At 40.3% G+C, this 26184-nt stretch overlaps 1 long non-coding RNA gene across 1 annotated transcript; it reads left to right on the top strand.

Moving 5' to 3' along the window:
* The first annotated feature begins 14209 nt into the window (after window positions 1-14209).
* LOC122199316 lies at window positions 14210-22914 on the top strand. Its single transcript, XR_006193460.1, has 3 exons — window positions 14210-14268; window positions 22317-22473; window positions 22863-22914. It is a non-coding gene; the product is annotated as an uncharacterized LOC122199316 (long non-coding RNA).
* The last annotated feature ends 3270 nt before the right edge of the window (window positions 22915-26184 follow it).

Below are 26184 nucleotides of genomic sequence, written 5' to 3'. Positions count from 1 at the left end.
TCTGGTATCTCTATGACAGGCAGATGGTTACAGTCTGGAGCAAGGCACTAAGCCAAACACTCATAGTGGCAAGGAAATGGTGATACTATCTTTCTTATTGTTTACATTTCAAAGAGATGGCTCTAAAGCCCGTAAGAAAAATATTCCTGCGTTGTAATTTGGGCAAGAGGTCTATTTAGCCTTTAAAAAAACATTTACATACATACCAAAGGGACAGAAGAAGGATTCACAAATACTAGGTTTCTCAAAGAAACGGTTTAAAAAGGAGATGGGAGAGGGGAAGAGAGAGGTCTATTTCCATTTGGCAACAGGGAAAGTTCTAAATGTTTTTATTCACCATTACAGTATTGCCGAAGCCCCAAAGTGGTGGCTTAGGAAGGAAAGTCTATTCCTTTAGGCAGAGAGGTAGCATCAGGAGTGGAATCCTAAAGGACTGAACACCTCAATTCTGGTCAGGGAATAGTCTGGAGGCTACTTCAGAGAAGAAATGCGGGACCTAAGGATGACCATATCTTACCACCATCCAAACAATCCCATGTTGTTTCTTGGAAGTTGGTTGAGAAAAAGTAGATGCCCCATTAATGGTCTGTTGATATCTGATTGTCTTAGAGATGCTACACCCCAAATAAGTCTAATATTAGAAAAGTTGTATAGTGGAATCAGGGTAAGATTTTAAGGCAATTTTTTGAGGGTGATAAAGAGAGTCTTGGGGCGCCTGGGTGGCTCAGTCGGTTAAGTGTCCGACTTCAGCTCAGGTCACGATCTCGCGGTCCGTGAGTTCGAGCCTCGCGTCAGGCTCTGGGCTGATGGCTCAGAGCCTGGAGCCTGCTTCCGATTATGTGCCTCCCTCTCTCTCTGCCCCTGCCCCGTTCATGCTCTGTCTCTCTCTGTCTCAAAAATAAATAAACGTTAAAAAAAAAAAATTTTTTTTTAAAAAAGAGAGTCTTTTAGTGACAGTTTTCTAGAGGATAAGCAAAGGATTCAATCATCCATATATTGGAAAAGAGTAGGATTTACTTCAAATGATGGTTCAAGTCTTTTTTTTTTTTTCCAAGATTGTATTTAAATTCAAGTTAGTTAATATATATAGTGTAGTGCTGGTTTCAAGAGTAGAATTTAGTGATTCATATCTTAAATATAACACCCAGTGCTCATCCCAACAAGTGCCCTCCTTAATGTTCATCACCCATTTAGCCCATCCCCTCACCCACCGCCCCTCCACCAGCCCTCAGTTTGTTCTATTTAAGAGTCTCTTATGGTTTGCCTCGCTGTCTGTTTTTATCTTATTTTATTTTTCCTTCCCTTCCCCTATGTTCATCTGTTTTGTTTTTGTTTTTTTTTTTATTTTTTTTTAATGTTTATTTATTTTGGACAGAGAGAGAGACAGAGCATGAACAGGGGAGGGGCAGAGAGAGAGAGAGAGGGAGACACAGAATCCGAAGCAGGCTCCAGGCTCTGAGCTGTCAGCACAGAGCCTGACGCGGGGCTGGAACTCACAGACCGGGAGATCATGACCTGAGCTGAAGTCGGACGCTCAACCGACTGAGCCACCCAGGCGCCCCCATCTGTTTTGTTTCTTAAGTTCCAAGTATAAGTGAAATCATGGTATTTGTCTTTCTCTGACTTATTTCACTTAGCATAATCCACTCTAGGTCTACCCACGTTGTTGTAAATGGCAAGATTTCATTCTTTTTGATCGCTGAGTAAGTATATATAAAATAAGTATATATAAAAATATAGAAGTATATATATAAAAATATAGAAGTATTATATATAAATATTATAAGTATATAAGTATTATATATAATATAATAAGTATTATATACTTTATATTATATTATTATATTATATATACTATATTATATATAATATTAATGTATTATTATATACTTTATATATAATATAATACTTATATAAGTATAATTATATATAATATATATTATATATTATATATTATATATTATATATTATATATTATCTCACATCTTCTTTATCCATTCATCTTGATTTACAACCTGAGAGCCATGTGCGGGTAACACAACCTGAGGTATGGCTGTGTGAGTAGATTGTTGCTTTTCCTAAGTGACAGCAAACTTTTCACATCCAGGAATTATGATGGAAGTAGAATGGAGCTCTACTACCATGAAATGAACAGAATCTGAAGTAGAGGAAGAAAAGAACAATTTTCTGATTGGAAATCATTTGTTAAAATGCAAGAGATCATCTTATTCACAGCTCTGAGATCCTGAACAAGCATAGCTTATTCCACGAAGTGTCTTTGCTAGTGGACCCCTGTCCACTATTAAACAGGCTTCTCTAAGATATGTTCAACCTTCTTTGTTTTAGATCCTGCACAATTCATTCTAAACCAGATGTGGCTTCTTGTTTCGGGTTACTGAAGGAATCACATTTTGTGGTTGGTTGGTCGGTTTTTAGGATCCGTGGTAACTTTTAAGGGTTCAATAGTCCGCATCAGTGTTTCTTCTAATTCATAATATAATAAGGACATTTCTAGTAGATCAGACAAAATTGCAATAAGCAATCTAGAATCTAGAGCTGGGAGATCCAATACAGAAATATACCCCTTGTTCTGATACACACCCTGGGATATCTACAGATAATCCACCTGAGCCATAGAAAATGGTGATAACCCATTTACAGAGAATATCTTGGCCTAATAAGACCTAACAGGGTTAGAGTTATTAAGACTATTCAGGGGCTTAAAGGACAGAAGTAGTTTGGAAAGCAGAAAGATCTATAGGTTTTACAGGCACTTAAACAAACAGACTTTGCTAAATTTCTCTCTGTCTACCACCCCTAGCTCATATTACACTGTAGTTATCTATGGTGATAATTCTCTTCCTGGAGAAGGTCCTCTGTCTAAATTCTTTTAGGCAGTTAAGGGGAAGATCAAAGTTTCTTCCTGAGTGGTTTGGACCTTGTTTGTTTTCAGCTTGAAATAGTCTGCATGCCAGAGTGGATATCTTGAGGTGATTAGTTAGTTCTGAACCCTACAGTTCCCATTAATCTGGCTGATAGATAAAGATCATAAGTTCTTAAGGCTGTCGCTTTCCAGCTAAGGCAAAAACAATTGTTCTACTAATGTCCTTTTTCCTTATCAACATGATAAGCGTCTTTATCTAGTGTGTATCACCTCATCAGTGACTTTATCTACTGTGCACTACCTCATAGCAGATATAGAGGCTAAATAGACTGCCACTTTCACATAGCATTTTAATTTTTTTATGTTTTTACTTTATTTTTGAGAGAGACAGACAGACAGAGTGCAAGCAGGGGAGCAGCATAGAGAGAGGGAGACACAGAATCTGAAGCGGGCTCCAGGCTCTGAGCTGTTGGCACAGAGCCTGACATAGGGCTCGAACCCCCGCACTGTGAGATTATGATCCGAGCTGAAGTCGGACGCTTCACCAACTGAGCACCCAGGTGCCTGGACATACTATTTTATTTTATTTTATTTTACTATTTTATTATTTTATTTTATTTTATTTTATTTTATCATTTTATTTTTTTCCAACATACTATTTTAAATAAAAGTTACTTATGAGACAGCCTGCACAAGAAGGACACTCAGCCCCTCCTCTGTCTCCCCTGAAATCAGGAAAGAAATCTCCCGTGTGAAAGATACCCTTTCACAGCAGGAGGGACAGAGATATCCTTTTCACCAGAGATAGAAAATTTAGATCCAAGAGGCTGTATAAACGACATTTGTTACTTTTTACTAATTTACTGCCCCAGCTCAAATTCTGTTTAGAGTTCCTTACTAATTGAAGCTCCCAAAGTTAAGTTGTCTTTGTCCTGTCAATTCCTCACTGATTTATTGTCTGTCTAAAAGTATAAAAATTTCCTGCCTTGATCATTTCTTTAGGTCTCAATTTTATTCTCGGGCTTCCATAGGCATGTAGTAAAACTTTGGAGCTTTTTTTCTCCTACGAATATGTCTCATGTAGATTGCATTCTAAGTCCACCGGAAGAACTTGAAGGGTAGAGAAAGAATTTTTTCCTTTCCTACACTGATAAAACTGCAAGCCTATACATTTGGTTTGAAAGTAATCCTCTTGGTTACCTACAGTTTCCTCCAAATGTTCAGCAGGTTGTAATGGCAGTCAGGAGCAGTTATATACCGATATTCTGTCTTTGCTCCTATCCTTGCTACTGAGCTGCTACACATCCAATTGTATACTCAGCTTTTGAGTTCTTGCTTCGGTTTTGTATTCTTGAACAAAACATCTTGAAGACATTGTACTTACCTGTGTTAGATCATCACCATTCTCTCATGAAACACCCCAATTCACAGCCTTCCAGTTGCCTTGATCTTCGTATTTAGAGCTCCTCACTTACAGTTCAACGATGAGACAACAGACATGATGTCACTGTTCCCTTTTATAGAACCTGACCAGAGATTTCTGAGTGTAAAGTTTGTATTCTTTTTGTTCTTTGCACTAATTCCACAATTGCTAAACACAATTATTAGGACAATCTTCTTCTATAACAAGGATAGTGAAAATATAGCGAAACTGATTCTTGAACTCAGCCTCCCTCTTAGATGAAATGTCTTAAATCAGTACAAGAATTCTAAACTAATTATCTTTCTACAAATATTGAGGGAGACTGTAAAAGGGAAAATCACACATTAGCTAACCAATGTGAGCACTCCTAGGATTCATACTTGTCTCAAGATGATTCCCTGGGATGCTTATATTGGTTCCCTAAATAGCTACGAGGCAAATATCTTGGCCAGTTTTCTATTATATTGATGGATAAGGTCTAATGCTAATTGGAAATAAGTGAGATCTTTTAAAAACATGGTCTAGAAGAATTCTTTGTAGTTTGGAACTTGCAACGTTAAATCTGTGGCAAGGTAATAATATTAGTGTTTTCTCCAAAATGAGAAATGTTTCAGAAAGGGGTTTGGCCTTCTCAGTGAATTACTCTCAGCACAGTAAACTTTCTTTAAAGGAATAATCTGTTCCTAAGATGTAGCCCCTATTGGACAAAATTTCAAAACTGAAGCTCAAAAAAGAGAATTTGGATAAGCCCCAGAAATTGGCCTGGGGCCAAACTTATTTTCTATCAAATGGAGAGGATTTGCCATATGTGTAGTGACTTGGCCCATAAACATCATTCTGTTCCACCAGGGCCGTAGGATGATACCTCTGTAAGGCATCGGTGTAGCATAGAGCTTTCCCTAGGAAGCAGTATACTGGGCTCTTTGGGGGGTACAATGTGGTGAAGTAGCTGGGCATTTCTCCCATTTATGCTAGGTTTTCTCTTCAACAAAACTGAATTCCCCTGTTGTGTAAGAAAATAATTATGCAACACAGGCACCCTCTAGCCTCTACGTCCTCCAGAGAGGGTATTAAGATGGGTTAAGATGTGGAGTCTCTCCGAGATAGCCTTTTAGCTTTTATTTTGAAACATTCAGACCTTTATCACAACCTACAAATGTTGATTCCCAGAGCCTGACACACATTTTCCTCTTTGGTCTACCAGTTGTCCAAGAAGTCAATAGTGGGTTATGTGAGGGAATTATCAGTATTGGAAAACTTGACATTTTGAGAATCAGAAACCACTTTGTCCACAGAACAATCATGACATGAGAAGAAGATAGGGAATATTCCCTGTGGAAATTACATTGTCTTAGGAATTCTCTGTTTTTTAGAACTCAATTTTGACCTCATAAATAATGACATAAGGGTGCCTGGGTGGCTCAGTTGGTTAAGGGCCCAACTCTTGATTTTGGCTCAGGTTATGATCTCACATTTCATGGGATCAAGCCCTGCCTTTAGCTCTGTGCTGACAGTGCAGAGCCTGCTTCGGATTCTCTCTCACCCTCTCTCTCTGCCCCTCCCCCGCTCATGCATGCATGCACACTCCCTGTCTCAAAATAAACAAATAAGTTAAAAATAACAACAACTAGGGGCGCCTGGGTGACTCAGTCAGCTAAGCAACTGACTTCAGCTCAGGTTATGATCTCATGGTTCATGGGTTCAAGCCTCACATCGGGCTCTGTGTTGACAACCCAGAGCCTAAAGCCTGTTTCAGATTCTGTGTGTCTCTCTCTGTCCCTCCCCCACTCACACTCTCTCCTTCAAAAATAAATGAATTAACATTAAAAAATATATTTAAAAAAAACCCCAAAAACATACTTCCTTGCAATATTCTCAAAACCCCCAATTATTCTTCTGGAGGAGAATCTACAGATAAGGAACACCAATGCACCTGAGAGAGAAAACCATGGCTGGCAATGACCTGTCATTTGTCTCTGTCTCTGTTCTTATCTTTCCTGCTGTTACCAGGAGGGCATGATATCAGGAGGGTTACTCCTGTTGGGGAAATATAATTGAAAATAAGATCTTCTCCCAACCATGAAAACCTGTCCACAAAAGTAGAAGAGAAAGAAAACATTGTGCATAACAGATGTTTCAACTGTTCATTCAAATTTCACAGGACAACACTGCTCTGAGGGTAATGAGCACAGTTGGTCAGCGTAACATTGAACCATGTTGCCATTTTTCATAGGTAGCATTAAAATATGTACCTGGCCAGCATCAATACACCCACAGGATCCAAAGTGACCAAGAATTCGTTGTTCCCACTCATGAATTCTACTTTTTCAGGTTGTTTCTTTTACAGGACAGGGAAGTCAAGAATAGAATAAGTGTCAGTCCCAGTTAATACCCATTCTTCGCTCTCAGAGACTACTAGGAGGGGTCTTCTAACTCCGTGCACTTGCCTTTCCATGACACTAAAGGGAATGTATTACCTCTCTGGCTGTTGGCCCATGGCTGAGCACCCATATGCCTTTTCATTTCCTGAATCGAAGCGTCAACTAAGGCATCAACCCCCATATTCTAATCTCCTGAGCCAGCAGGTGCTTTTATTGTTGTTCTGTTCTCTTTTCTTTGGGAGGCACCAAGAGGAGCCAAATTAATTCTTCCTCTAAATTTCTACGTAGATTTCGATAACAGAGTACCTCACATGGCGATGATCCTTCTTGTTTGGTTATCTAGGGCCAATACTCCTGATCATCTAGAAAGCCTGTTGGCTAACGTCACCTCCACAACATGCATGTATGTGTTAATCTTACCCTCCTGTGAGGCCTGAGTCAGACTCTTCTTCCACAGCTAAATACATTGCTATCAACTCTGAGTTACTCTGTCTCACTCCATCTAGATTTTTATTGCCTTCCAGATAGCAATGTAGTCATTAACCCAGGAATTCCCATCAGTAAACTATGGGAACTTTTTCACCTTCAGCAGGAGAGAATATTAGGATTCAGATCCCAGCAGTGGGACAAGGAGGTTCTCAGAGGGCTCCTCCCTTCCCTATTTTATGAAGCAACCAGACCGCAGTGTGCTTTTGAAGATACCACCACACACGATGAATGAGTCTTTCTGTGCCGCTTCCTCCCAGAAGGTCTGTCCGAAATCACCAAATATTTCTACCCTTTGCTTGCAGAAGCAGCTGTAATCAACTCAGTGACAAACCAGCTGTCTCTCAAATGGATTCCAAAAAGAAATTGCCTCGGGCAGATTTTTTGAATTAAAAAAAAATTTACTGTTTATTTCTTTTTGAGAGAGAAGGAGAGAGTGCATGAGTGCGGTAAGGGCAGAGAGAGAGAGGGGAGAGAGAATCCCAGACTCTGCACTGTCAGCACAAAGCCTGATGTGGGGCTTGAACCCATGAACTGTGAGATCATGACCCGAGCCAAAACCAAGAGTCAGACCCTTCATTGACTAAGTCACCCAGGTGACCCTGCCTCAGGCAGTTTTTGAGACCCAAACTCAGAACGCCTTCTCTGGGTAGACCTGTTTGATTTTTTTCTCAAGGTCCCACTCTGTGTTCGGGTTGCAGATATATCTCCAGTATTATCCCAGCAGTTGGATCATAAGGACAGGGGAGGAATGTCTACACGATTGCTCCCTGTAAATATTTTAATGGCTCTTCTGATCAAGAACCCACTCAAACTCAGATTTCTTGCCGGTGACTATGTGCATAGAGCCCCGAAAGATTTTTAGATGTGGGAAACTGCTATTGTTCCAGAAGGTATGTTCCATTTGGCATGAACATCTGCTGTTTTTAGGTAGGCCTGCCAAACCCACCTGTTTTCCCTGCAGAATCTCTGCAGAAGATTAGCTGGCATAACATTTGAAAGCACCCGCTTGTAAAAGGTTGCATCCTACCTTTTGAAGTAGGGGCGCCTAGGTGGCTCGGTTGGTCAAGTGTCCAACTCTTCATCTTGACTCAGGTCATGATCTCACAGTTGTGGGATCGAGTCCTATGTAGGGCACTGTGCTTGGGGTAGAGTTTGCTTGAGATTCTTTCTCCCTCTACCCCGTTCCCCCGCTCACATGTTCTAAATAAATAAATACATAAGTACATAAAATTTACTGTCCCGTGGTAATATCATCAAGGTATGTATTGAAGTAATCATTAAGGGAAATATCAGAGCATCATCAGTAAAGTGATGAATCAAAATCTCGCACCACCCAAAAGATGGAATAGGAAAACCCCACCACCCTTCTGTAATATCCCCACCCCAAATGCATACACTCATTCTATCATGGTGAAGCACCGGACAAGTCCACACTAAGAAACAGTCTATAAAACAGCTAGCTTGGAATCTCCAAAACCATTCCAAATCATAGCAAAGAAAATACAAAACTCTTCTAGACTAAGGGGACCAAAGAGATAGGGAACTAAATGGGTATATGATTCCTTACCAGTTCATTTTGCTATAAAGGAAAGTATTTTTGGAGTAGTTCTGGGAATTAGATGGTATCACAGTATCAGTGTGAATTGCCTGGATTAGATACAAAATTCTTCATCAAAGATATCATGAAGTTATGTAAAAAGCTATCTACTGTATGACAGAAGGTATCTGGCACAAGTATAATCAATAAAAGGCTTATTTCCACATGCATCAGCACCTCCTACAAATCAGTAAGTCAAGGAGACAAAACAATGGGAAAAACAGATGACACTTCAATAGACACTACCAAAAGTTTAAGTGTCCAATAAACACATGAAAAATAGATACTCTACCTCACTGGAAAATAAGAAGTAAAACCAACATGCAACCAGCCTTGGTAAAGACCTGAACTGCTCTCCTCATAGAAAAAAATAGAAAAATGGGGCAATCTATGAAAGGATTATTTCCAGAAACTGTAACAGAGGGAGCACAGGGATTTCATTTCTGAGGGGATGAAAACAAACCCGATGAGCCCTACATTCAGGATCTCTGCCCGGAGGAATAGTCCAACTCCCAGAGAAGAAAGCAAGATCAAATGGGGGCATAGTTGTTTTATTGATTTGAAAAGACAGAGACCTTAGTTCAGGGAGGCTTGTATGATTTAGAAATTGCAGGGGGAGTTCGGAAGAGGAGGCTAGGTGGAAAAGGCACTCTGCAAATCTGCTTAGGAGTCCCTGAGTCTGCTTTACAGTAAATCACGAGGTACAGGGCAAAACTCCACAAACCTGGACAAAGGAGAAGTTGAGCCCAGTAAGCCCAGTGATTCCCAGAGTTTGTCTAATGGGGAAGGATGCTCGGGCTGGTGTGGAGAGTCCTTGGTAATCACTCAGCACATTCAGCAGAGACCACAAAAAGATCATGCCTGAGTAAAAGGGATAAAGTTTGCCAAGGTAAGGCTACTTAGGACCCATAATAACAAAGTATAAAAACAAACCGTGAAAACATCAAACTGATCTGTACATAAGAGAAGTGCCCAAGGCAATGAAGACCAGCATTACGTAAAAGAAGAAACAAAATACAGTCACTCCAAGTAGCATGCACAATATGCACTATCCACACAAAAATTCAAATTTTCCAGACCTAACACTAAGATGGAAATTGTGACCTACAGCCAGGAAAGCAATGAACTGGAATAGACCCATAAATGAAAGAGTTAATGCAATTACGTGACAAAGTCTTCAAATAGCTATTATAAATAGTATAAATATCCTCAAAGATTAACATAAGCATTACTATAAGGTATATTGAAATGAAATATATATTTTTTAAGAAATGAAACCTTGAGAGATAAAACATACACTCTCTGAAATGCGAATTTCTCTGGATGGGGTTAAGAGCAGATTACATATAGCAGAGGAAAAGGTCAGTGAACGTGATGGCATAAAAACAGACAATATACAAACTGAAGCATAAAGAGACAATGCCTTAAAATAAATAATCAGCACTACAGTAATTTGTAGAAGAACACCAAGAAATTTAACACATGTATAAATGGGGTCACGTAAGAAGACAGAATGAGGCCTGTTGGCCATCTGGATGTCTTCTTTAGAGAAGTGCCTATTCATGTTTTCTGCCCATTTCTTCACTGGATTGTTTTTCGGGTGTGGAGTTTGGTGAGTCCTTTATAGATTTTGGATACTAGCCCTTTGTCCGATATGTCATTTGCAAATATCTTTTCCCATTCCATCGGTTGCCTTTTAGTTTTGTTGATTGTTTCCTTTGCAGTGCAGAAGCTTTTTATCTTCATGAGGTCCCAATAGTTCATTTTTGCTTTTAATTCCCTTGCCTTTGGAGATGTGTCAAGTAAGAAATTGCTGTGGCTGAGGTCAGAGAGGTTTTTTCCTGCTTTCTCCTCTAAGGTTTTGATGGTTTCCTGTCTCACATTCAGGTCCTTTATCCATTTTGAGTTTATTTTTGTGAATGGTGTAAGAAAGTGGTCTAGTTTCATCCTTCTGCATGTTGCTGTCCAGTTCTCCCAGCACCATTTGTTAAAGAGACTGTCTTTTTTCCATTGGATATTCTTTCCTGCTTTGTCAAAGATAGGTTGGCCATATTTTGTGGATCTAATTCTGGAGTCTCTATTCTATTCCATTGGTCTATGTGTCTGTCCTCATCAGGGAAATACAAATCAAAACCACACTCAGATATCACCTCACGCCGGTCAGAGTGGCTAAAATGAACAAATCAGGAGACTATAGATGCTGGTGAGGATGTGGAGAAACGGGAACCCCTGTGCACTGTTGGTGGGAATGCAAACTGGTGCAGCCACTCTGGAAAACAGTGTGGAGTTTCCTCAAAAAATTAAAAATAGATCTACCCTATTACCCAGAAATAGCACTGCTAAGAATTTTCCCAAGGGATACAGGAGTGCTGATGCATAGGGGCACTTGTACCCCAATGTTTATAGCAGCACTTTCAACAATAGCCAAATGATGGAAAGAGCCTAAATGTCCATCAACTGATGAATGGATAAAGAAATTGTGGTTTATATGCACAATGAAATACTACATGGCAATGAGAAAGAATGAAATATGGCCTTTTGTAGCAATGTGGATGGAACTGGAGGGTATTATGCTAAGTGAAATAAGTCATACAGAGAAAGACAGATACCATATGTTTTCACTCTGTGGATCTTGAGAAACTTAACAGAAGACCAAGGGGGAGGGGAAGGAAAAAAAAAAAGGTTAGAGAGGGAGGGAGCCAAACCATAAGAGACTCTTAAAAACTGAGAACAAACTGAGGGTTGATGGGGGGTGGGAGGGAGGGGAGGGTGGGTGATGGGCATTGAGGAGGGTACCTGTTGGGATGAGCACTGGGTGTTGTATGGAAACCAATCTGACAATAAATTTCATATTAAATAAATAAACAAATAAACATTAAAAATATTTTTTAAAAAAGAAGAAGACAGAATGAGGGCAAAGAACAGAAAAACACTAAAAAAACTATGGCAGAAAACTTTGTAAATTTGGTGGAAATCGGGGGCCCAATGACTCAATGCAAGATATCCTAAGGAAGATAAATGAAAAGATGACCCTATTAAGGCATATGCTAATTAATTTTTTGAAAACCAAAAATCAGAATATCTCTAGAGTTGCCAGAGGGGGGGAAATGTGTACAAACAAACAAAGAGATGGATGGTAACAAATTTCACGTTAGAAAATACACACTAGGCAAGGAAAAAAAAATGGGAATTTGTGAAGTACTGAGGGGACTATACCTGATGAGTATTCCTTCAAAAATAGACATGTTATCAGAAGATCTAAGGCAATATTGAAAGGGTGCCTATCATTGAAAGGCAGAACTGCTTCTGGTAAGGATTGTTATATTGAGGATTCTTCTACTGGGTGAATTTTTCAAGCTTCATGCAGCTTTAGCTGAATTTATACTCCCTTTCCAAGCGGTTGGTTGACCACTAGAGTATGGAGAAAAGACGCTTACGGTAGCCAGGGGGAAATGGAGAGAATAAATATAAGCTTCTGCATATTACAGAAAAGACGGTGTCCAACATTTGAATCCTTATCATTGTGTTGTTATCTACCACCAGAAGCCAGCAGTCTTGAGAACAGCACAGAATACAGAATACAGAAAACTATGATGTCCAGTTTTAAACTAAAAATTCCTATGCATGCAAAAAATGAGAGGGGGTGGAGAAAAGAAGGAGGAGGAGAGAATGATGGGTGGAAGGAAGGAGAGAAGGAAGGAAGGAAGGAGAGAAAGAAGGAAGGAAGGAAGGAAGGAAGAGAAGATGTAACTCATGGTTAGTTTTAAAAAATAAAAAAAGATCATAGAAACTGATTGAGTTGAGCCCAAAGACCAATCATTAGTAACTCTGTGCTCTGAAAAGGGAAACCACTTTTCTCTTGCCAGCACTCTCAAGAATAAGGAAAATAATATAGTTGACCCTTGGACCACACAGAAGTTAGGGGCATCGACCCCCCACACAGTAAAAAATCCAAGTATAACTTTTGATTCCCCCCAAATTTAACTACTAATAGCCTACAGTTGACCAGAAGCCCTACTGATAACATAAACAGTTACCACATATTTTGTATCTTATTTGTATTATATCTGGTATTCTTACAGTAAAGTCAGCTCAAGAGAAGAAAATGTTCAGAAAGTCATAAAGAACAGAAAATGAATTTTTAGTACTGTACTGTATTTGTAAAAAAACAAATCTGTGTGCTGGTGAGGATGTGGAGAAATGGGAACCCCTGTGCACTGTTGCTGGGAATGCAAACTGGTGCAGCCACTCTGGAAAACAGTGTGGAGGTTCCTCAAAAAATTAAAAATAGATCTACCCTATGACCCAGCAATAGCACTACTAGGAATTTATCCAAGGGATACAGGAGGGCTGATGCATAGGGCCACATGTACCCCAATGTTTATAGGAGCACTTTCAACAATAGCCAAATTGTGGAAAGAGCCTAAATGTCCATCAACTGACAAATGGATAAAGAAGATGTGGTTTATATATACGATGGAATACTACTTGGCAATGAGAAAGAATGAAATCATGCCATTTGCAACAACGTGGATGGAACTGGAAGGTATTATGCCAAGTGAAATAAGTCAGTCAGAGAAGGACAGATATCATGTTTTCACTCATATGTGGATCTTGAGAAACTTAACAGAAGACTGTGGCGGAAGAGAAGGAGAAAAAAATAGTTACAAACAGAGAGGGAGAGAGGCAAACCATCAGAGACTCTTAAATACAGACACCAAACTGAGGGTTGATGTGGGAGGCGGGGTGGAGGAGAGAGGAAAATAGGTGATGGGCATTGAGGAGGGCACTTGTTGGGATGAGCACTGGGTGTTGTACACAAGCCAATTTGACAATAAATTATATTTTTAAAAATAATTAAAAAAATAAAAATAAAATCTGTGTACAACTGGACCCCCATGGTTCAAACCTGTTGAAGAGCCAACTGCCCTTCAGTGTCCTCCTGGAGGGATTTGAGGAGATGATGTTCCTAAAGTTCTCACCACAAAACCTGCTTCACCAAGTTTCTAAAATCCCATCTGCCCACATTTACTTCTGTCAGTTCCTTCTGAACAAGAGAAAGGAGACGTGGTACCAGCCTGACAACTACTGGCAATGCTCCTTCAAAGGTGTGTCTGAGGAGATGCTCCAGATGAGGCATGGACTCGAGGCTGAGGCTGCCGATGAAGGACTCATTTTAACTTATTGATGATGGGGCAATGAATAGAGTTTTTAGTCAGCAGACTGGAAGAACGTGGAATCTGAGGGGTGGCTAGTAAAGGAATAGGCTAGAATGCTCCTAATTCTGAGCAGTGAACTTTGAGAAGTATCAGCACATCACAGCCACTTATCTGGAGAGTACTGGATGTGGGAGCACAGCCAACGAGGCGCCTCACAGAGATCAGAGTGGAGATCTGAGCCCCCACGTGATGACTCAGTCTGTGCCAGACACGGAAGAGAAGCCAACACCTCAGGAGACGCCAGGCCCCCACCTCTGTGTTCTGGAACACACCAGGTATGCACCGCTCTTCACTCTTCTTCACGATTCTGAAGGGCACCTGAGGGGCTTCTTGGGTAAATTCCGGGATGTGGAGACAGGACCCTGACTCTGGAGACAAACAGAGCCCGGGCAGGGGTGGGGCTCTGGTGCAAGGCGTCTGCTTCCCCGGGAAAATGGCAGCTCTGAGAGGGGCTACGTGGTATTTCGTCTCCCTACTGTCCTGCCTCCCTTCCCTGTATCCTCACTTACGCTTTCCTGAGGGAATTGCCTTCATGGTAAATAAACTTTCCTCTGGTTGTGTTTCCCAGGGGACCAGTGCAGGAGTGTTGTTTGTAATCAAGGTGATTAGGGGAAAGTTTTTCTTTCATCGAGTAGGAAATAGGCTTTGCATTATTGTGTACAGAAGACGGTGGGATGCCTCCAGTAACATATTTTTGGACCTCAAATCGAGGAGAATTCGTGTTTGGATCATGTGAGCACCCTTTCCCACGCAGGGGGAAAGAGGGGGCAAAACTAGCCTCTGAATCCTTTAATATTAGTTTAATTACTGTGGGGTACAGAATGGACAAGATAGGGATGCTGGGTGGTGCGTTGGTAGTGTTTCACAAACATTGCCACGGTATAAACACAAGACCAATAAAACACATAAACGAGGTAAAATCGTACTTAAAAAGTGGTTTAGGGGTTCTCCTTCCAGCAGGAAGTGTGAGGAGGTTTACAGAGCTCTCCTCAGGCAAACTGGTAAAAATTCTTAAGAAGCATTTAATGTGTCTACAAATGGTCAGAGAGCAAGTGAATACTATTTACTGAAGACAAATCAACGAAAACACAGGGACAGAAAGCAAGAATCTGTGGTATTTGAATCTAGACTCACTCCCTCTGTGACCCCTCCCAGCTCCCACTCAGACGGCCATCTTCCTGACCCAGGGGCAGGACCTCGACATTTGGCAGCCTGCCCCCCACTACCTGTTGTGAGGCTAAGCTCCAGGTGAGTGTACCTGAGACGTGAGGCTCCTTCTTTTCTTCTCGACCCCCTGCTTGAGGATGAAGGCTCTTCCTTGGGCACAGCATGGCTGAGAATACTGGGTCCTGACTGCCCCACTCCAACGCATGAGTTGGGTTCCATACTGTGAGAGGCAAGCTGAGGGGACCTGGGTCTGTTACCCTACCCCACTGAGCACGTGGCTCCTAAAGTAGTGGTGTCATTCATAGAGAAGTATGTCATTATTCCTATACCCCAGCACTAGAGCTATGATTTACTTTTGTTTGTTTTTGCCTGGGGGTAGGGAGTAGTAGACCATGGAACAGAGGTCTCCAAATCACTCCCCAAAGGAAGCAACTTTGTTTTTTTTCTATTTTCATTTTTCTTTTTTTAATTAATTTATTGTTTAACTTACATCCAACTTAGCATGTGGTGCAACGATGATTTCAGAAGTAGATTCCTTAGTGCCCCTGACCCATTTAGCCCCTCCCCCCTCCCACCACCCCTCCAGTAATCCTCTGTTTGTTCTCTATATTTAAGAGTCTCTTGTGTTTTGTCCTCCTCCCTGTTTTCATATTCTTTTTGCTTCCCTTCCCTCATGTTCATCTGTTTTGTCTCTTAAATTCCTCATACGAGTGAAGTCATATGATCTTTGTCTTTCTCTGACTAATTTCTGTTAGCATCATACCCTCTAGTTCCATCCACGTAGTTGCAAATGGCAAGATTTCATTCTTTTTGATTGCCGAGTAATACTCCATTGTATAGATATCCCACATCTTCTTTATCCATTCATCCGTCGATGGACATTTGGGCTCTTTCCATACTTTGGCTATTGTCGATAGTGCTGCTATAAACATGGGGGTGCATGTGCCCCTTCGAAACAGCACCCCTGTATCCCTTGGATAAATACCTAGTAGAGGAAGCAACTTCATTTGAAATAGAGTGTGAAAGTGAAGCCTAAATGTTCTCTCAAAAACAGTGTAGATGGTAATGAAAGGCAATTGAAAACACATCAGTAGATTAACTGAAGATATATGCTAAATCATACACTGGCAAGCTTCACAGGGGAAAATGGAATAAGGCCTGTCTGGGGCCGGAACAAGTTTCAAACACTGACTTGGAACTCTTTTCTTTCTTTTTTTATTTTTTTAAATTTAGTTAACCCATAGTGTAATAATGGTTTCAGGAGTAGAATTTAGTGATTCATCACTTACCTATAACACCCAATGTCCATCCTGACAAGTGCCTTCCTTAATGCCCATCACCCATTTAGCCCATCCCCTCACCCACCTCCCCTCCAGCAACCCTAAGTTTGTTCTCTGTCTTTAAGAGCCTCTTAAGGTTTGCCTCCCTCTCTGTTTTTATTTTTCCTTCCCTTTTCCTATGTTCATCTGTTTCATTTCTTAAATTCCACATATAAGTGAAATCATATGGTATTTATCTCTATCTGACTGATTTGGCTTAGCATAATACACTCGTTCCATCCACGTTGTTGCAAATGGCAAGATTTCATTGTCTTTGATCAACGAGTAATATTCCCTTGTGTATATATATATATATATATATATATATATATATACACCACATCTTCTTTACCCATTTGTCAGTCAATAGACATTTGGGTTCTTTCCATGACATAACACTTCCATAATATTGTTGATAGTGCTGCTTATAAACATTGGGGTGCATATGCCCCCTCAAATCAGCATTTTTGTATCCTTTGGGTCATAGGGTAGTTCTATTTTCGTTTTTCTGAGAAACCTCCGTACTGTTCTCCAGAGTGGCTGCACCAGTTTGCATTCCCACCAACAGTGCGAAAACGTTCCCCTCTCTCCGCATCCTGGCCAATACCTGTAGTTTCCTGAGCTGTTAATTTAGGCATTCTGACAGGTGTGAGGTGCTATCTCATTGTGGTTTTGATTTGTATTTCCCTGATGATGAGTGATGTAGAGCATCTAGAACTACCTCTTTAAAGAGCTTGATGTGTGTGTGTTGGGGGGCGGGGAGTGGTCACCTGGGTGGCTCAGTCAGTTAAACATCCGACTTTGACTCAGGTCATGATCTCACAGTTTGTGAGTTCGAGTCCCGCATCGGGCTCTGTGCTGACAGCTCGGAGCCTGGAGCCTGCTTTGGATTCTGTGTCTGCCTCTCTCTCTGCCTCTCCCCCACCCATGCTCTCTCTCTCTCTCTCTCTCTCTCTCTCTCTCTGTCAAAAATAAACATTAAAAAGATTTTAAGGGAGCTTGATTTTGATTGCATACCTTTGTGGAGTCATTCAAAATGCACTGAAAGGGCACTGTTGAAAAGAGTAGAGCAGTCAGCCTACAATTAGTGGAGATTAATCACTGCTTGAGGGCAGGGAAAGAAACAGTCAAAGCAAGCTCTGAGAAAACCAAGGTCATCCCAGGGTGACTGCGGGCACACCCACGGAGGGCTCTGTTCCCTGGAGAGAAACATCAGAGGCTTCATACTGGGTGGGGAGAAATAAGCTTACTAAAATAGTCCTGCCAGGGAATATAAACGTAAACAAAGAAATAAAAATAGCAAGCCGGGGAGGGGTACAATTCCCAGAAATGCTACAGTATATTACCTAAAATGTCCATTCTCTAGCAAAAAATTACAAGACATGCAAAGAAGCAGAAACACATTAGCATAGATAAAGACAGGCTTTTTATAACGCTAAAGGGGTCAGTTTCACCAGGAAGACACAATTACAAACATACATGCAGCTAACAATGGAACACCAAGTTATGGTGTTATCGGTAGCAAAACCAGACGTTGAGGGAGAAATAGATAACTCAACAATCACTGTTAGAGACTCAATGCCTCAATCCAATAATGGATCGAACAGTTAGGCATAAGGTCAAAACTGATATAGGAGGCTTGAACAAGCTATACACCAACCAGACCTGATAGACTTATGGAGAACATTCCATCCAACAACAGAAAGGCTTTCTTCTCCAGTGAACATAGATTAGTCTCCATAATAGACTATCAACTAGGCCATAAAGCAAACCTCAATATATTTACAAGGATAGAAATAATACAGAGTATGTTTTCTGACCACACCAGGAATGAAGTTAATGGTTAATAATAGAAGGGAATTCGAGAAACTCACACACACACACACACACACACACACACACTAAGTAGCACACTCCTAAAAAGCAGGGGGTCAGGGAGAAAGCAAAAGGGAGATTAGGAAATGCATTCATGATAAATGACATATACTTATGAAATGCAGCTAAAGCAGTGTTCAGAGAGAAATTGCTACCTGAAAATACCTATTTAAAAAAGAGGAACAATCTTGGGGCTCCTGGGTGGCTCCGTGGGTTAAGCGTGTGACTTGGGCTCAGGTCATCATCTCATGGTTTGTGGGTTCAAGCCCCATGTCAGGCTCTGTGCTGACAGCTCAGAGCCTGGAGCCTGCTTTGGATTCTGTGTGTCCCTCTCTCTCTGCCCCTCCCCTGCTCATGCTCTTTTTCTCAAAAATAAAATAAACATTAAAAAAATTCTTTTTGAAGCAAGCAGAAATATCAGAGCAGAAATTAATGAAATACAGAACAAAAATAAATACAGAAAAAGCAATGAAACTAAAAGCTGGCTCTTTGAAAAGACCAGCAAAATTGACATATCTTTAGCCACATTGAACGAGAAAAACAGGTAGAAGTCTTAAAAATTAGAAAGGACAGAGGGAACATTGCTACCGATCCTACAGAAATAAGGATTATAACCGTATACTATAAGCAATTATATGTAAATGAATTAGATTTCTTAGCTTAAATGGATGAATTTCTAAAAGACACAAACTACTGAAAAGTCTCAAGAAAAAGCAATCTGAGTGCCCCTAAAGAGTAAAGACACTGACTGGCTTCTTAATAAAAGTAATTGCCCACAGAGAAAAATCCCAGGCCCAGATGGCCTCGTGGGTGAATTCTACCAAGCATTTAAAGAAGAGTTACTACCAAATTTTCATAAACTCTTCCAAAAAAGTAGAAGAGGAGGGAACACCTACAAATTCATTCTATATGCCCCGTCTTCCCCTGATAGCCAGACAAGAAACTATATTACCATAAAGGAAAGCTACAGACTAATATCTCTTAGGTATCTAGATGCAAAAATCCTCAACAAATCACTAGCAAACTGAATCCTGAAATATATAAAAGAATGATAAGGTCGCCTGGGTGGTTCAGTCGGTTGAGCATCCGACTTTGGCTCAGGTCATGATTTCATGACTTCAGCCCCATGTGGGGGGCTCTGTGCTGATGGCTCAGAGCCTGGAGCCTGCTTCAGATTCTGTGTCTCCCTCTCTCTCTGCCCCCTTCCCTGCTTGCACTCTCTCTGTCTCTCAGAAATAAATAAACGTTAAAAAAGTTTTTTTCGTAGAAGAATGATATACCATGACTACGTGGGATGTATCCCAGGAATGTGAGGTAGATTTAAAGTCTGAAAATCAATTAATGTACTGCACCGTCACCTAGAAAAGTGCGCCATCAAAAAGAAAAACTTCACATGATTATCTCAACAGATGCAGAAAAAGCATTTGACAAGATCTCATACCCTTTCGTTATAAAAACACTCAACAACTAGGAATAAGAGGGAGCTTTCTTAACCCAATAAAGGCATCTATGAAAATCCCGCAGCTAACACAATACTTAACAGTGAAAGATTGGAAGCTTTCTTGCCAAGAGTAGGGATAAGACGAGGTTGCCTGTTGCCACCCCTCCTGTTGTCAACATTATGCAGGACGTTCTAGCTAAGCAATTAGAAAATGAAATAAAATAAGAAGCATTCAAATGAGAAAGGAAGAAGCAAAACTGTCTCTATTGGCACATAACATCGTTGTGTAGGTAGGAAATCCGAAGGACTCCACTTAAAATCCATTAGAACTAATAAACTAGTTCAGGAAGGTACAGGGTACAAGATCAATATACAAACATCCCTGTAATTCTATACACTTGCAGTGAACAAGCTGAAAATGAAATTAGTAAGACAACACTATTTACAAACATCCAAAAGAATAAAATACTTAGGAATGGGTTTCGTACAAGAAGCATAAAATTCAACGCTACAGAAACATTATTCAAATAAATAAGATGTAGTTAAATGAAAAGAAATCTTATGGATTAGAATATTTAATGCTCTTACAATGGCAATAGGCACCAAGTGACCTATAGAGATTCAGTATTCTCTCTCTTACAATCCCAGCCAGCTACTTTTTAAAAACTTGATACACTGATTCTAAAATTCATATGGGGGGCGCCTGGGTGGCTTGGTCGGTTAAGCGTCCGACTTCGGCTCAGGTTGTGATCTCACGGTCCGTGGGTTCGAGCCCCTCGTCGGGCTCTGTGCTGACAGCTCAGAGCCTGGAGCCTGTTTCAGATTCTGTGTCTCCCTCTCTCTCTGCCCCTCCCCTGTTCATGCTCTGTCTCTCTCTGTCTTAAAAATAAATAAACGTTTGAAAAAAAAAATTTAAAATTCATATGGAATTGCAGGGGACCCAGAATAGCAAAATGTTTTTATAAAAGAACAAAGTGGATGACTCACACTTTCAGTTTCAGAGCAACAATACAAAGCAGTAATAATCAGGACAGGGTGATACCAGTATAAGGATAGACATACAGATCAATAGAATTAAATTGAGAGTCCAGAAATGAGTTCATCTATCTGTTTATACTCAACTGATCTGTGACAAAAGTTCCCAAACCATTCAATATGGGAAGAAGGTCTTTCCAACAAATAGTGTTGTTGGACAGCCATGTATGAAATGATGAAGTCAGACCCTTAGCTTATACCATAAACACAAATTAACCCAAAATGGATTAAAATCTAAATTTAGAAGCTAAAATTCGACTCTTAGAAAAGACTCTTAAAAAAAATCTAAGAGATTTTTTTTCTCTAGAAGGTCTCGATCTTCATGACCTTGGGTTTAACAATAGATTCTTAGAGATGAGACTGAAAATATGAGACACAGAAGAGAAACAGATCAAGTGGACTTCATCACAAGTAATGCTGGTCTTCAGAGGAGACCATCAAGAGAGTGAAAAGTCACCCACAGAATGAGAAAAAAAGTATTTGCAAATCGTATGTGAGATAAGGGACTTGTATGGAAAAAAATAAGGAAGTCTTTTAACTCAATACGAAGACCAATGACACAATTTTTAAATGTACAAAGGATTGGAATAGACATTTCTCCAAAGAAGATATGCAAATGCCATTAACACACGAAAAGATGCTCAAAATCATTAGTTATAGGGAAATGCAAATCAAAGCCACAATGCGGTACCAGTTCATATTCACTAGAATGGTTATAACCAAAAGGTCAGTCAATAACCAGTGTCGGCAAGGATGTGGAGAAACTGGGACTGTCACACGCTACTGGTAGGAATGGAAAATGGTGGATCCACCCCGGAAAACAGTTTGACAGTTCCTCAAATGGTGAAACACAGAATTATCCGATGACACAGCCGTTCTACGCCACGTCTATACCCGAGAGAATTAAAAACATAAGTACACACAGAACTTTGCACATCGTTGTTTACAGCAGGATTTTTCATAATAGCCAAAAAGTGGAAGCAACCAAAATGCCCATCAACTGATGGACAGATAGACAGAATGTAATATATTCTTACAATGGGATACTCCATGGTCATAAAAAAAAAAAAAAAAGAAGGAAGCAATGCCCATGCTACAATATGGAGCAGTTCTTCCTGGGCCATCTTGCCACCTAATCCACATAGAACTCGTGTTGAAACCCAGACACAGAGTGACATATTTCTATAACCTAGAAAATTTCCCAGACACCTGTTAAGTGACTTTTGTAAGGCTCCATCATTTTCTTTTTCCTTTCTTTTTCCTACTTTTGCTATGAAGGGCCTGCTGTGGGCACAGTATTGGGATCTACAATCGTAGACAAACATGACTTGGCCTAAGTCTCCTTTATGAGCTATAAAGTCTACAGAAACAGAAACACGAGTGTCTACTTTCCTACTGATAACTTCTTACAGAAGAGCACAGAGTACTGTGCCTAGTGAGTAGTGAATAGTGAATCTGATGCTGTTAACGGCTGGTTTCTTCACAGAATGAGAGAAATTGTGGCTTCCAGTGGGATAGCTGTGGATGTTTCCTCAAATCAAAACCACGGTGTCCGGTTAGGGAAGGCCGTAACACCTGACACCTCAGGACACACACCAAACAAGCTGCAGAGATTCCTGAAGGAACATCTCAAACTCCTGGGGGTAGGTGAGCCTCAGCCAGGTGGAAGTTTTAGTGAAGAGAAACTAGAAGGTTTTTGTTTAATCTTGGGTGGGGGAGTGGGAGGGGTTGGGTAGCTTGGGAGATAGTAGAGTGCTGGGAATCCCATGGAGGAGGTCTTGAAGGACACACCAGGGTGTATACCTGTAGGGGTGACTCCAGGCAAGAGACAGGCAAGCTGTCACAGTGATGTGATTTTAGCTGTTGCCAGTACAGGGAGCAGATACCACGGTACCCAGCTCTACTCAGGAGCTCTTCTTAGTGACGTCTGACGGTCCAATCCACGGGTGGCCTCTGTGTTTGAACAGAGAATTCTTCTCTCTTGGAATGTTCACCGACGTCTGTATTTTATTCTACTCTGTCTTTTATCCAGGTGGCTCAGATTATGATTAGTGTGAAATTCATCATCTATGGGATCATTGGAATTTCAGTTCTCCATTACGCAACACCCAACGCCGGTTTCTTCTCATTTCAGATAGGCTTCCCGATATGGGCAGCTTTACCTGTGAGTACATCTGACTTATACCTAAAATAACTGATAGTCAATTAACTCTTCATTCAGTCATCCATCAAATTGCGCGCTGGCCGCCTGCAAAGGCTGCAGAGTTTTCAAACTTGCCGATCTAAGGTTCAATATTTAATCTCAGCCATTCTAGACCTTCTATTGTCATAGGAGCCTTAAGGTCTATGTGTTGGTGATTATTCATTAAATTCTAGGTAGCATACAGCCATACAGTAAAATCCTGCTCGTTTCCTTTAAGAGACTGTATTGGGTTGGGTTATTAGATAATTCCTGGTTCACCCACAGAGTTCTCTTCAAATATGCATAGAATATTGAAGTGTTGAAGATGATGGTCATGTAGTGAACAACTCTTCCTTTGAACTTGTCTTTTTTCCTGGCCAAAGCTACTGAGATGAGAATCATGGGATATGAGTGCACTTAGTCCCTTCTCTGAAACTCACGATAAATTTAGCTCTCTTTTTAAATTTTTCTCTACCTTCCATGGAAACATTCACTGGATTCCTTTGATTTCATCCCCTCTGCTTTAGATAAGGATTTTCACCTTTAGATGAAGATTGTCAATTATTTTCATAAGGACACGAAGACAGCCATGAAAATTTAGTCACGCACTGTATGTAGTTCAATAATCTGCCCTACTCAAAGTTTTGAAGGGATTTTCATAGGAAAAGAAAATACACACTAAGGGTAATTGATCCTTTAGACATGGCCAGTTAATGTGCAGGAAGAAGTGCTAATAAGCTCATTTCTCTCTCATGAGCAGTTTATCATTTCTGGATCTATGACAGTTGTGTCTGCAAAGAAGCAAACCAAAGCTCTGGTAATGTATCAGTTAATTCATATTTCATTTATAAATAGTGTGTGGCCTTGTAACACTCTGATATCCTATAGAAGGCCCAATAAGCCAGAAGTTCCTTGTTTTCCAGTACATTTGAGGACAAGTACAAATGTCTTTTCTTTCCACGAATTCATCTGATCACTCTGGGTCTGGATACAATCAGAAGCCTCCTCAGGTTTAGATAAGATCTATTCCCTTGGGTTTTCAGAACACAAATCTCCATGAGTAAAATTTGAGATAGACTTTATGGCCAGGAGTAACGTTGATATAGAGACATGAATCCCTTTAGGCTTGAACAGGGTAGACATTTATTTGGGCTCATCCATATCAGGGAAGGGAAAGAATAAAAGCTCACAACTGATGCTTTTTCCTGTGGCATATTTTATTCAGCTGTCAGCTGCCTCCAGCTTTCCTTTGCTCAATTGTGGGTTTCCATTTAATTTAACTGCGACACAGTTAATTAGTACCCAGAAGAGGTATTAAGAATTATTTGTGAATATCTCTCCTGGGAAAGGTTTATGGATGCCTGTAAGAAATCAGAAGTTAAGGGTCCTGAATATTTTCGGTGAATGAACTTTTTCTGTATTGCAGCTGAGAGGAAATCTGAGAGCTAACACTCTCAGCACAGTTGTTTCGAGTATCGGAATTCTTATTCTTTCACACAACTTAGTAAAAATCACCTTCATGAACTGTGACATGGAAGATTTATGTCCTGGTGTCACATCAATTGTAACTGTAAGTATTTTTCTTCTGAATGCTGAAAAGCCTGCCTACGTATGAGGCCCAGGATCAGGAGATAAGAGATGATAGGCACAAGTCTAAAAAAGGTTCCTTCATTTGAATGGATCCATAATTTCTAGGTAAGTCCGATGTCGTTTTAACAAGAGACAAAATATTTGCATTCAATATGAACAAGGGCAGGGAACCCAAAATTCCTTTATGCCAATTTGATACCTTCACGAAAAGTTGCAAACAAATGTACCAACGTTATTTACTTCTTGGTCCGTGATTGGGGTGATTTCTATTGTCGGCTTTATATTTTAATGTTCCTACAAATTTTCTACAGTAAATATGCATTCTGTATACAATTAGAATCCAGGTAAAACCAGGAAAACTCTCTGATTTGAGGAGAGCAGGGAGCTGAGAGTCAGGAGAAACCAAGGCATCTCGAGTTTGTGGGAGAGCACACTTGAGAAGAGAGATCTGCAAACAGATAATTCCAGATCTATACCTAGGTCCCTTTAAATATTAATTACAGTACTTATCAGTGCATGTGCATGAAAAAATACCTGAGGGCAGAGGAAGGATCACCCCAAATGATTAGAGGGAACAGTACCCAACATTCACCTAAGGCCAGGTATAGAGTCTGTTTCCATCTGCCAGCCTGTAAAAATGTCTTGTAACTGACAAGATAACATTACAATGTCTCACACATAATAAAAAATGACCAGACATACAAAGAAGCAAAATAATATGTTCCATAACAAGGTGAATCAATTGAAACAGTCTCAGAAAAGACACAGATGTTAGAAGTAGCAGACAATGACCTTAAGAGTTACTTTATTCTGTGTTCCATCCTTTCAAGTTACGTGCAGACATGGAAGATATATGTTTTAAAGTCCCACATCAAACTTCTAGAGAAGAAAACTACCATGTTTGAGAAGAAAAACTGGCCGATAAGATTAATGACAGAATTAAACATTCAGGAAAATAAAATACTAACGAACTTGAGGAAATAATACTAAAAACCATCCAAAGGAAAAAACAGAGGCACAAAATACACGTGAAAATATTAAAAGAGCATCAGTGACCAACGAAATAACTTCAAATTATTGAAGAGACATGTAACTGGAGTCCCCGCAGAAAGCGAATGTAGGACAGAAAAAAAATATTTGAATCAATTGGGTGAATCTTTCCCCAAATTTGGTAATACTTGTATACTCACAGAATCCAAGAAGATGAATAAAGCATAAGAAAACAAAAAAACAACTGTATCAGGGCACATCATAGTGAAATTTCTCAAAACCAATGATTGAAAGACAGTCTTTTTCTTTTTAGTTTTTTAATGCTCATTTCTTTTTGAGAGAGAGAGAGACAGAGTGCAAGTCGGGTGTGGTGGGGGGGAGGTGGCAGAGAGAGAGGGAGACACAGGATCGAAGCAGGCTCCAGGCTCTGAGCTGTCAGCACAGAGCCCGATGTGGGGCTCAAACTCACGAACTGTGAGATCATGACCTGAACCAAAGTCGGACACTTAACTGACTGAGTCACCCAGGCACCCCTTAAAGTAGGTTTCAGAGCAAGGTATACAACTAGGGGTGAAAAACGTCATTTATAATG

Source organism: Panthera leo, chromosome D1, assembly GCF_018350215.1.
Source record: "Panthera leo isolate Ple1 chromosome D1, P.leo_Ple1_pat1.1, whole genome shotgun sequence".
Classification (NCBI taxonomy): Eukaryota; Metazoa; Chordata; class Mammalia; order Carnivora; family Felidae; genus Panthera; species Panthera leo.
Note: the sequence above shows the minus strand (reverse complement) of the source record. Positions and strands in the feature narration are given on the sequence as shown.